General features: G+C 27.8%; 1 protein-coding gene across 2 annotated transcripts in view; it reads left to right on the top strand.

Moving 5' to 3' along the window:
- Nucleotides 1–14321, top strand: part of LOC129959976 (myocyte-specific enhancer factor 2-like) — a 348098-nt gene that overhangs the window by 212700 nt on the left and 121077 nt on the right. Inside the window, exons 1-2 of one of the 2 annotated variants that reach the window (XM_056072926.1) lie at nucleotides 3319–3364; nucleotides 6151–6221. The gene's annotated coding sequence lies outside the window, so the exon portion shown is untranslated. Of the gene's footprint in view, nucleotides 1–3318; nucleotides 3365–6150; nucleotides 6222–14321 lie in introns of those variants that run through there. The other variant, XM_056072924.1, reaches the window with a different exon arrangement.

Below are 14321 nucleotides of genomic sequence, written 5' to 3'. Positions count from 1 at the left end.
GAAGGATTAATGTTGTAAGCCTTTTATCCCGTTTACAGTTTTCTTTTCAGGCCATTAAAGAAAAAAGAGAAATATTATTAATTTTAGAAAATATACAACTTTACAAATGTGTAGAATGTTTTACAGATATGTTTTTTCAGGATTTCAACAAATATTTCTAATTCCACCATAAAACTTTTGCATAGACGTGAAGTATAAAAGTAAATAAGTAAATACGAAGTACTAAATTCCATCTTATGGCTTTCTAATTTATTGTCAAAGACGCGTTTTAGGAGTATAATTTGCTTTTCAAATTCAAAGAAAATGAAATTTGTTACACAAGAGATTAATTAAAAGGTAATAAAAATTTTTTGAAAATATTACATATAATATTAAAAATTTTTTTTCTTGTATTATTTTGAGAAATCAACGATATCTCAAAATATTTTGGAATTGATAGTTCATTCCATAATTTTGTCAAATCAAGTAAATTGAAGAAAAAAAAAGTTCAATTGAAGAAACAATTTCCAAATCTTAAATCAAGCTTGTTTTCTGAATTCTTTTCTCTTTTTGCTTATAATATTGAAAAATTTGAAAGAAGAAATCTTTTCACGACCCTGATATTTTTATAAGTGACTATATTTGAGGCATGAAACAACTTAAGAAGATATTTGTAAAATGAAAATTTGAATACTAAAAGTGTAAAAAGGATACGTGCAAAATATCCAAACAGGAAACGCCTATATAAAGTAAGAAATATATAAACCATAAATGAGGCTCTTAATTTGCCTAATTTAAAAAATAAAATCAATGCTTGATATTGAGAGTTTGTTTTAAAGTGTAATCTGCATTTACAAATGTTTCAATACTTGTAGTGTTTCCAAGAAAATGATTCTCAGATTAAAATATGATATATTATTTTCCAAAATAGCCAAAGATCTGTTAAATATTGCTTCTGATTTATTTTTTTAAAATTAACCTTAAGCTATAAACAAAGTATAACAATTTTCAATTTTTTAATATATAAACAAAGACAAATATTTCGCTTTCACTATTTTTGTACAGTTAGTTGCTCATATTTAAATAATAAATATTATGTATTTATGATGTATAATATATATTTTCAAATTGTTTGATAGGAATAAATGTTACTGTATACAACGTATTAATGTGGAATATAGCATCAAAATATAACGACTGAAAAATTATATTAATGCTGCTACGATAATTGTTAATAATATAATAATAATTATTGATAATATATGATACTATTAATATATAATAACATATGAACATAACATTAGTTCCCTCTATTAAAAAAGAAAAGGATAATATTTGGTGCACCATGACACATTTTCTTTTTATGATTAGGCAGTATTGACACACTTTCTCTGTCATTATTTTTCCATTGTATTTTTATTTGGCTCGTTCAGAGTTTTATTTTTTTATTTTGGTAATTTTTGTTTAATTTTGTGTTGTTTTATGCCTAAGATTTTATTCTATATATATATAACAAATCTATCCGGTTTTATTGAGTGTATATGCTTTTTTATTGTTCCAAAACTTCACTGGGCTTCGACTTGCAAGCTATTTCTACAGATCAAACAATAAAATGTTCCATGTCATTTAAAATGTCGTTAAAAGTTATTATATAAATTTTTAAAATTTAATTCGGTGAAACAATAATTTTTTTACTAATCTATGGGAAATCTAATTTTTTTAAAATTTTGAACAAAAATTCGAATTTCTAATGGAAACCTCTTATATGTGTTCGGTACGAATGATATAGTGAATCCCAGCCTTTTTTCAAAGTTTTTGTAATTGGTTTCTTAATTGAAAGTGATAAATGCGGCACATGCTCTTTTTGCGTGACACACACTTTCTAAAAATTTTATTTACATTCTCTTTTGCAACGGCACTTTTCCCCCCCTTGCATACTTTGCAAGAGGAAAGTATGCAATGCTTTTTATGAAAAAGAATCAATGATGATTATAGATATACAAATTTGATGAAATGATAAACTCGAAAAAAACCTTGTTATTAAAAGTTGATATTCAGAGCTGCTAGTGTATGTTCTACATATTACAAGTGATATTTACGAATTTTTCTTGATTTGTTAAAACTAAATCATACACACTTTATTTTAATTTCTTCATCCATTTTGTCAGAATGAAAAGATTTCAAATATATTACTTCTGAACCTAGTTTGGTACATAATCAGTCATTAAATTAATTTTTATTTCTTACGATTGAATATAAAAGATAATACTGTCAGCAAATTGTCTTCATTTTCTATTTTTCTGTTTATGGGTTTCATGTCTTAAATAATATGTATTTTTAGCTTTTGGATAGTATGTGTGTGCGTTAAAGTATGCATTCATTAACTCATTCACGGCCAGATAAATTTACAGACGCTTAATTTTACAGCAATTCCCTACGAGATATCTCGTAAATGGCAGTGAATGAGTTTAGAAAGTAGGTAAAATTGTGTTTTATAAATGCAAAAATGCTGCAGATTCATACTCTTAAATGTAGCGTTGTTCCGATTTTAAATATGAGAGAAAAGGAGCAAAATTGATTTCACACTTTTCATAAATTGAATTGATAGCAATTATAATTAATATCACTCATTGAACTAATGACAAAAAAAAACTATGTAGTTAAATAATAATTTAATTGAATAGTATATTTTACATTCAATTCAATCACAAATTATCCCCAAGCAAACGAAGCTGATCTCATGTCCTTTCAATGTAAATTTGTATCAGAAAAAAAAATCGATTCAAATTAATTAAGTTTATTGAATTAATTATTAAATTAATTATTCTTTTTCATTCAATCACAAATTACCTGCAAGCAAATGAAATTGGTTTCATGTACTCTCATTGTAAATTTGTTTTAGAAGGAAAAAATGGATTCAAATTTAAAAACATTTCAGTTTTGTACTTTGTAAGATATATTTGCTTAACAAACATGCATTTCTTCCCTGCGATTTAATTCATTTTTTTTGTTCGTATATTCGTTCGTATTCTATTTAAGACTCCACTTTCCGGATACTGCTTCAAATTGTTAAAAATTTCAATAGACTTGACTTTGAAATGCATCAGAATGATGCTCTATGAATTACATTCATAAATAACTAAAAAAACTTTGCATAGCTTCCTTTAAAATGGAACCAATTATCAAGTTCTATCGAATTATGGTACATGCGCTTCATGCGTCATAAATATGTTTTTAACAATCTCCTCATGTTGCTTTTTTTGGAGTTCATCTCCTATCTGTGCGCAACACGACTGCCATAATCCTAGTGTTTTCTTTCGGTCACTTACGCCATCGGAAACGATATCTATCACTTGAGAAGACGTTCTTTATAAACGGTGAAGGGGTAAGTGTCAAAAATGTCTTTCAAAACGCGAAAATGGCAGTCGCGTGTATTTGATGCATGCTTCCAGATTGTTTTTAGATATAATTTTAAATATTCGTATTTAAATTTAAGTACGCTTGATTTGAAGAAAAATTATACTTTCATACTTTGGTAACTAAAAATAATACTTTTTACGTATTATGATGTGAAAATATTTTTAAGTATAGCAAATAAAGTTATCAATTGACATTATAAACAATTACAAGAAGGAAAAGAAACATTTTTTTCCCTTGAAATTTCAATCTACTTTTTAACAATATATGCTGTATTTTCTATTTGGTGCTGCAATATCATTGTTTCGTTATGCAGAATTTACTGAAGTATGATATCTAAGTTTCCTAAAATAAAAATCTAAAAGAGGATCAAACTCATTTAGATCGCATTTTTTAGCATTAGATCGCATTACGACTACCAAGTATTTGTTAATTTTTATTTGGAACCGAAATAGATCTTCACGAATGTATTTCAAAAATGAATTTGCCATAAAAATTTCAAAAATAACTGAAAACTCTAAAAATGCAAAAGAAATTTTTAAAAATGTATCCTTTTATACAGATGAAAAATTTTTCTCATTTCATAAGAAAAAAAAAATTTTTTTTTTCTTCTTTGATTATTAAAAGATACACTATGACAGAGCAAATTTTATTAAAAACCATAGTTTCAATAAAAATTTATCAATGAAAATAATAATTGATTTTAAATAAATATTTTCACGGTTGCTTCATTTTTCTTGTCTCTCCAATTGTCTTTTCTTAGGAGCATTAAAATTTGTATTTTCTTTTCTGGAATTAAACGACTGTACTTTAAAAGATGCAGTCAAGAGAAATGGGAAAGCGTTTAATTTTTCTTACCGTGCAACAAATTATCTTTTAGGAAAAGCTATATGAATTTTCATTATTAATTCGTCAATTAATATAAATTTTCTTCTAATATTCTTAAACGAAAATAAGTATTAATATCTTTATTTAATATAATGACAAATAATCTTTATTTAGAAATCAATCTTAAAAGCGCTTCATATTTTAGACTCAGAATATTTGATTTCGTTGATTAATTGAATACTGCATTAAAAGTTATTCATTTAAAATTCTAAATAAGTTCAACCAATGCTGCACTGTTTATTTGGAGTTTAATTTTGGCTTACGAAATATCTAATAAAATTTTGAAAAAAATCATTATTTAGTTCGTATCCATCAAAAATCCCAGAAAATACTGTAAATAAGAAGTTAAAAGAAAATTAAGTTATAAAATTCCTTTATTATATTATAAACCTTATTCCAAATGCAAGAAGAGAAATAAGTATCGATTTCAATTAAAAATCCGGACACCTACTATTTTACAGTTTTTTTTCTTTTTTTTTTTTTCTCGTTGATGTGGTTGATGTGACATGGACGTTTGGATAGCAGAATCCGTTTCTGATCTCGTCCTTGTCGTCTAATCGCGGTTCAAAATTACTAGTTCTGTCCCAAACGTGCCCACATGTAGCTTCAAAATGTGTTATAAATGTAAATTTATCAACTGTTTAGTGCCCAATCAATTATCACTCTTTTAAACGCTGTAGCAAATGGATCGATCTTCTTTTCTATTCTTAAAAATGTGAGATAATTATTCACTTCCATTGTTTTCATAGAATCAAATGATTTTCTAAAGATTTTAGCTGCATCTTCATTGAAAAAATTCTTCTTGGTAATATTTTAATTAATTCTTAAATATAATGCTAAGATTTTAAAAAAATTGCTTATTTTAAAACAAATTTTGTAAAATTATTATTAGAAGAGGAAATGTTTTTTTTTTGTCTTTTAACTTTAGTTACCGCTTTCTTAAACTTGTATTTCAAGCATTTTTAGAAATTTTTAGAAAATACTATTTATTTATATTTTGATTCCGTCTTTTAGCACTAACAGCAGTTTTGTTGTGTATTAGAGAAATTGTGCAAAATATTAATTTAAGTACAAATTTTTCAAAAGCAGGATATTCGAAAATAACAGACAAAACATCTTCATTAAAGACTACTAGATGTATAAATTTTTAATTAATTGATTTCTTTTAATTAATGAGCATATATAAACATCTTCTAGTGTTCTTGGAGATATTAAGTTTATAGGCTATCTAAATTGCGGTGTTTATAAACTTCCCCTTTGGAGGATTTATGCTCTTATTTTTAAATGGCAATATTCAAGGAAAAATAATATTTTTAAACTATCTAAAAGTTTAAAAATTCCAATGATTATCAAATTCCAGTGATTAAAAAATTGTACAAAATATTTTTCTGAAGTTAACAACAATTTCTAAATATTGGAATGCCTCATCGTGCTGATAAAAAAAATACAAATTACGTTTAATATTTACGCCAATTTATATAGGTATTCGCTGTAAATATTTATATAAGTTGAATGTATCAGTCTAAAACATTAAAAAAGCAACACTAACAAAATAGTTGAGTCTTTACTTGATCTTTTACCTATTTTTTAAAATTTTGAATCTGCACCGGGCAACGAGAAATTATCTCATAATCTTCAGCATGAATAAACAATTTCGTTGGAGGAAATATCTCACTGATTTTTTTAATTTCTGTAATTTTTAAGTTGAGCTGTTCTGTTATCACTTTAGAAATGGGTGACATCCTTAAAAAAGGCTTAAAAGAACTATTTCTGAAAAAAGAGTTATAATTTAAAGAAATTATGGCATACTCAAAATTCTCAAATGTCTTTATCGTATCTCATTTAATACTCATTCATTTTTTGCAGGTAGAAATCCTTCGGTGATAATTGTTCGGCGATTAATCCTGAAATAGCCAAGTACTTGCACTTCATTTCAGGTAAGGTATTTAAAAATGTTCTGTAAACTAAAATAAAGGTTCTTTTTTTGCAGATTATTCGATTTTAGAATTACTATTTATTTCTTAATTATGTGGAAGATAAAACGGAAATGCGTGCTTAAAGAATTTAACTAGTTTATAATGATAAAACTGATACAAAGTAAACAAATCCTGATGTTTTTTAAGTCATATTTACATATCAGAAATTTAAAAAAATCCTTATACTTAGCTTTCCTCCTAAATTCTAATAGTTAAAACCACGACACATTTTACGCGTGTATGGTCTTTACGTGACTAAGTTTTTTTTTAATTGGAATATGATTTGAGCTGGAGGCTCTATTCACGCTTAATGATTATTTGGTGAATCAAATTATTATTTTTTTTAGGATATTCAAATATTTGAAAAAGAAACTTCGGAGTGAAAGATCAAAACTTACGTTGCTGAATTTCCAAACCTGTTGAATAATTGAACAAAGCCAAATATAAATTAGTTATGTTTGAGAGAATAAATTGATAAAATTCAAATTAGTTTGCAATTTAATAAATCTGAATCGTTAAAGAATCAAAATTCATTTAAATATAAATAATTTTAGTTTTATGCTTTCAGCAAGTAACTGATATTGCAAATATTTGCTGTGACAGCTTGTTGCAAACACCTGCCTTTGTATAACCATTTAATGCATCTGCCATTTCGTTTTTAGTTTAAAATTTTTATTTTATTGCTTTGTTTTACTAAAGGTATTTTTTCACCGACAATTTTTAAAGTAGGACATTTGGATGAAAAGCCAATTTTTGGCAAAATTATGGAGTTTCTTTTTATTTAATATTTTTAATGTTTGAACAGGTTTCTTTATAAAACCACTAGAATTTTGTTTCTAAGTATATCTTTAGGGAGGTTACACTTATTTTTATATTTGCATTTTCGTAGCTTTTATTGCTATTTTTCATCTTAAAATGCTATTTTCTCAAATACTTATCTTTGATAGAATTTCTTACGAAAAACTTCATAAATTAAAATCTAATGCTTATTTTTTTTTGTTCAAATTTGCTAATAATTTATCAATGTATTCTGTGGTTCTTGAACTACAGAATAAGTAATCTATTCATTTAGAAATATTTTATTGTTGTTTTAATGCTTCACAATGCGAAAAGAATGAATATTTCGTGTTACTTCGGTCGAACCCCAATATTTAAAGAATGGATAGAAATAAGCCCATTTCTTATTTCAAGATCTTGATAATATATTTCTCTAGGTATCCGCAAAATGTTAAGCAAATCATTTGATAAACCTCTAAACTATAAGATTTTTACTTTATATTTCCTTTTAGACAAAAAAAAAATGCATTTTTTTCCCTCAATTCTTAGAAACCTTTTATCACTTAACGTATATTTTGGTTTCATGGATGTTTTTTTTTAATCCCACTTATGCAATTATACAAATATAAGTATTTTTTTATTCAAAACTATATGTATTTTGAAGTAGTTTTAGAATATTTATGTTCCTTACAAAGTAGACGACAGCAAAAGAAACATGCATAGTAAACTGCTGATGAATGCATGGCATCTGACATCAAATCAAATGAAATGTTAAATGGTTGATTATTATGATATATTTGGAAAAATGTTTCAATATTATATTAAATTTATATTCTGAGATTAAATTATTATTATATTTTTGCTTTTCAAACAAATTTGGCTTCTCATTTACCAAACTAGGTTTTATGCACAGTCTTATATTGTTAAAACTAATTTGCTTATTAAACTGAAAATAGACGAAAAATAGCTTAACTCATTAGTGTTTCATTAAGAGAATTATCAAATAATAATATTTTTGAGATCTTCATTTGCTAAAAATAAAAATACTATTAAGATATTTTATTTATTTTTGAATTTTTTTGAATTCATTTCATTCTAATGGGGTACATTTATTTAGTTGTGTGTGTCTTTTTGGAAATTTCCATATTTTCTACCTCTTTACTATTCTGTATTTTAAGGAATCTGCTCTGCACATTTAGTATTTCTTAAACCTTTATTACTCTCTCAGAGAAATTTGAAGAGTTTATTTCGACTTCTTCAATAAAATTTGTACACTAATATAACGTGCCTTAATTGAAAAAATTCAACAATATTTTTCAATAAAAATTATATAATTATCTCACTGATATCTATTTTTCATAATCACCTCGAAAATCAAATAAGATATATTTTGAGCATTAGCAGCCTATTTGCTGTTTAATAATTATGCATGCAGTAATTGTGAACTTTGGCAGTCACCAATTTTTATTGCAGAATAATAATTCAAAATTACGGCATATGAAAAAAAAAACATATCTTAAAAGAGAACATTATTTGAGACTTTATGATCTAGCAAAATAATTAATTGTTTGTATTTTTCTGAGAATTTATTTTGTTAAAAATATTATCTGGATCTGCAAAATAATTTAATATGTCAATACTTTTTATAATTTCAAATTTCTAATGCTTTTATTTTGCTTTTCAAAAAATAATGAATAAGTTTTTATGCAATTGGCTTCATAGTTCGTCAGCTAAAGCTTCTCCAATTTTTTGAGAACATGTCTTGGAATTAAAGTGTTCATCTAAATCCAAATATTTCTAGAAATATAGAGTTAAATTATTTTCCTACGAAAGCATCTCAACCACCTATTTTTCGATTTTTTTCGTAGAATTTGTTATATGCATTTTAATGATTAATTTTAAGCTTTATTAAAGTAACAATTTCTCTTACGTTTTCCTTTTTTACATGAAAAGGAATTTGCAAATAAACTTCCTTTCCACGGAGAGTAAGAAGTTAGTTCCATTTCGTTAGAAAAAAATACTTAGAGCATTCGAAATATAATTTTTCTCTTGTATAAAATTATTTTTCCAAAGGAGGCATGTTAAAAAAATCACGTAAAAGAATTTCCTCTGAAAAGCGATAAGTTAATTTTTAAAAATTTATAATTAGAACAGACTAAGAATAATTAAGCAATTAATTCATTTCTATTTGATTCAGCATATTGATGAAAGTTTTAATTTCCTTATCTTTTATAACTTTTTCCTAACTATCGAAAAATTGCTTTAAGGAGTAGATTTCCCTTTTTCTGAATATATATATTTTAAAAAAAATCAATCTAGACAGAAAATGAGCCTTAATGGCTTAGTTTAAAAAGAATAACCGCGGTCAAGCATTTTATAGCAAAATTCATTTGTAAAGTTACTCTTTTTAAAAAATGAAAATAACAATTAAAATTCATAGTTTAGTTTCTTTTTGTGTGTTGTTAATGTCTGCCATAGGGAAAACATGCTCTTTTATTAAACGATTACCTAATTAATAAATATAGCATCTTATTATAATCTATGCTGCCATCTTTGAAAAAAAAGAAATCGTAAGTGCGACGATTTCTTTACTTTTTGCTAATTGGCTTGTTTGTCTTCATTTGACTGCATCGTCGCTTTTATTAATTTCTTCAAACACGATTTCTTTGACTTCTCGACGCAAGTCGATAGAATAATATCCTTGAACTCCGATTAATAAATAGGTATGTTACACTGTGACTATCAACCGATGCGTTAAAAAAAGGAAAAAATATTTTCACAGATTTGTAGTTCGCAAGTGGCCGTTTGGAATGAAACTCGAATGCAAACGGCCTGCGGACATACTTCAATGCGTTTTTCCTAATCGTCTGACAAAAATCAGAACCTGGTTCCTCCTAATGGACCACACGTGGACAGAGCTCGGACTTAGTCTTGCGTTTGCGACCAAATGACGATTTCCACGCTGCTTGGTCCAGAGGAGCTGTGGCAAAATCTAGAGGAGGCTGTTGACCTGTATTTGGACTTGGGCAAATGCATATCGTTCCGTTGTTGAGTTCTAGATTGGTCACATCAGTGGTCGTCGATTCGTGCGGTATTCTTCCGGAACTTCACGCATATTTCGACTTCCTTATTTCCTCTTGGTGTTGTCTTCGAAAGGAATACATTGACATGACTTTCTTCAACTTTGATGACCTTTTTTAATCTATGCATGCTGCATCAAATGATTGTTTGACAATGTTCTATCTTTTGAATTAAAGCTCTGACCAATCTTTTAGTGGCTATTGATCTTTGATTCTTCCTTTTATCTTCTTCGGCGGTATTCGGGTCAGATTTTGCAATGGGAGGAAATGAAATTATAGAGATGCATTATTTTTTTAGCATTTTGCGCATAGTCTTGGAAAGGTATTTTTAATTTTATCTAGACTAAATGCAATTCCAATGCTTTTAGTGTAATGTCATTAGTATTGTTCTAATGCTCTTGCTGTACAATTAGTGTTCTTGAAATTAATAATTTAATATTTGTACAGTCCTTTAATTTGATTATATTTTCTGAATAACTAACTTGAAATTCTTCATGTTTGTTATATTGAATAGCAAAGTACAAAACCAACTCTAGGCATTTTGATGATTCTAAAAGATAGTTCTATACAATAATAACGAAGAATTATAAAGAAATGCATTTTTGAACAGCTTTATTATTTTTTCTTATAATTTTGCTTTTAAGTACAGTGTAATATTAACATTTTAGAATATTTCCTTTCTTTCAACATATTTAAAAATTTAATTTTTTATCTGTTTCTTAACCATGCTTATTCAGAGAATATATGTGACCTGAAGTTTTAGATCGTTCTCTTCATTTTCTAATATTTTAAACGAACTTTCAAAATATTATTTAATTTTCAGAAAGAAATGTGTTATTAGAAACCTATCTTGTTTTCGTTGAAAAATATATAATTTACTACATTTTTCAATAATTATACCAATGCTAGTATGAAACGATGTTAAACTGCATATGCTTCTACTTAAGTATCCTTTTGAATTCACTAGAAATTATAAGTTGATGAGATTCCATAAATTAATAAATAAAAATGGTCATTTATGAATCATGTTTTGCTTACCAAATAAATAACGAATTCTGTAATTTCCTTTTGGGTTTTAATTATTACTCAGTTCAACATTGTTAAACTGCATGCCATCTGCTACATATTTCTATATAAAAAATGCTTTTGCTTAATATTCCGAAAAATGATGCTACAATTTCTATACTTTACCTTAACTTAAGAAGGAAATAGAAGATCATTTTGGTTTAAGATAAGTATAAATTGATATTTATCCCATATCAAATAATTTCGTATTAACTCCTACTTTTTGTAAAAGAGAGCGTGTTTTCATGGGCTTTTACATCGTCACAAATAAAAAATTCGTTTTGATTTTTTGCCAACTAGAAGATTGCATCTCTGTTTTTCTTCTGCGAACAGCACATGACTCCCTATTACCTGGAACAACTTGGCTCAACCCCAAAACACTCTCTGAAAACTTCAAAAATAAAAATAATTTTTTTTCACACTCTGATGTACAACTGTAAACTAGTTTATTTCTCTGTGGCAGACCTTGGCATGAGTATGACATACGAAAATCAATTCATCTCATGTTAATTTCTCCTCTTTTTTTCGAATGATGTTTCCATCACGACTTCACACGCATCACTTTAACTGTTCCGCTGTTTTATTTCTGTCTTCTAGGTAACCCATCAAAAGAAATTCATCTTTCTGCAGTTCAAATGAGCGTAATTCTGAGAATAAATTCTGGGTAACCCCAATTTAATTTATTCTGAATTTTCTGGAGTCATACCTATTGATGTGAGCATTGTCAATTTTGATATAAAACATCAATAAATAATGACAAAGGCCTTTATGCAAGAAAGAGTGAAAATTTTCAAAAATTTTATTGGATTCCTGAAAAGCTCTTACTGAGGTTTGATGTAGTGTTAAAATTATATTTTCCCGGAATTTTATTTGAGAATTTAAATATGCTGATACTCAACATACTCCAAGTATTCCAAATACTGAGATATTAATCAGTTCCACAGAATTTCTAAAGCAGTTGCATTTCTCATTTATCGCATACTATCTGGGAAGAAGTGCTTGTTATAAAACTGTGTTATTTCGTGCTACTTAAAAACATTCAAATTCAAAAACTAGTCAACCAATTTAAAGATGTTTCCTTCATAATTCTAATTTCTTTCTTTTTTTTTTCTTTTTTTTTTTTTTTCTTTCTCATATACGAAGTATAAAAGACAGAGTATTGTGAATGTCAAAAAATTCAAAATTGAGATTTTGAATTATCTATACCTTTTAGAACTCCATAAATCCAGAAAATGCATTTTTGGATGTATGTCTATCTGTGAATGATATAACTCAAAAGCTCTTTGATCTATTCTACGGACGGAATTTGGTATACATATTTTACAGCAAAATTGTGGATTTCTGTCAGACTTTGAACAAATCCATTCAGTAGAAATCTGCTATCCAGCTGTGAGTTCAATAACTACAAAACACAAAGAACACAAGTGAGTCTGATAACCTAAGGAGCTAGATAGATAAAATTTAGTACAGAGATTTATCATCTAAATTGCAGATCCTTATGAAATTTTTAGCCAAATATGTTAAAGAATTGATCGTTCTTCAGTCTGTACTTTCGCATACATGTGAAAGCAATAACTTAAAAACCGCAGTGAATTAAATAAATAAATTCTGGTATATGATTTTATGACTACAATTGTATTTCTGGGTCAAATTATATTTTCATATGGTCCAAAATACGTACTCGATTTTCTGGCTGAATCCAGCACGTGGCACTTGCGTGTTAAAAATATACCATTGATTAATCGTCAAAGATAGCAGATTAAATTCAATAAAAACGCTAGATTCATGCCAGTAATTGATCTTTCGGAACTATTGTCCACCAATAGCAAGCAGTTAATGCACAAGTAGCGGTTGTACTTTCTACTACGAAGTACGCAAGTCTCATGGGTGAAAAAATTCAAAGCACTTATGGTTTTCATGGCCTTGCCCTAAGTCAATAATTGCATGCTGGGTGGAAAAAAAGGTTAACGTTTTTATTGGAGCGTATACAAAAAACTTTCGGGGGAGGAGAGTTGGATTACTCCCACTTCATATAGAAAAATTCATGTAGAAGTTGGATTTTTTTCTATGTAATTCTTGGAAGTTCTAGAACTTTGATAGATTTTTGGCTCTTCAACCCTATTTCACCACTTTGTAGGTGCATACGATTATACGCTTCCTTTAATATCTTTTGAGTATTGATTTTTATTATACTGTGACAGGGTTCTGCTTTTTTCCCTTATTGTTAAAACAACTCACAAATAATTTATAATAATTTCTTCTTTAAACAGGAGAAAAAATGGGATATGTTTTCTGTTCATCTAATACATATATTGTTTTATTTATTTGCACGTTGTTTATATGAACTTATCGCGAATTGATTTTATATGAATCATTTTCAAATTCAAACTTCCTTGAGAAAAGCAACTGTGACCATCATTTGTTTTCCGCATTTAGCATATTTTTAACAACGATGCCAGAAAAAATGAAAATATTGACAAAAACTGCTGCACTGTGAACTTTGATCTTAACATTATTACGAGTCAACACGTTAAAGATCAATATCAACTCCTATCGAAAGATATTTCATTTATATATCCTACGATCCATCATAAATATAAATCCCGACAAATATAACAAATATTATTGATATCGACGAAATACCCCTTCCTCCAGAAAATGCTTGAGATACCATAATATAGATGAATTGAAAGATGTGATATGCCAATATAATGAATAAGCTTTAGATATACTTTCATTCATCTTAGGAATTCCATGCACCCTCCCCCTTTCATATACGGAGGTGCGATAAAATCCAATCACTTATATATTAGCCTAGCCTTATGGAGGTAAATTTGCCGATGATAAGTGATGGCATCTGCTCATATTCTGGCCCAAATCTCTTTCACACTCGTAAATTACTCAATTAGGCAACGGAAGGCAGCCAACGAGTCTCCTTCTATCTACACTACTTGGAGCCGCAGCTACGGTTACAGCGTTTCCCGTCTGATAACACGCGTATCTGGGCATGGGGGGGGGGAGGGCGTCGGTTATCCATTTCAATACGTCTCCTCCTCCTCTTCTTCAGGAAGGATGATCTCGAAAAGAAAAAAAAGAAGAAATGTCTCGAGTGCGAGAGAGGAAAAAGAAGAGCCAAACA

The sequence above is a fragment of the Argiope bruennichi genome, chromosome X2, assembly GCF_947563725.1.
Source record: "Argiope bruennichi chromosome X2, qqArgBrue1.1, whole genome shotgun sequence".
Lineage (NCBI taxonomy): Eukaryota > Metazoa > Arthropoda > Arachnida > Araneae > Araneidae > Argiope > Argiope bruennichi.
This window is presented reverse-complemented; position numbering and strand designations above follow the sequence as displayed.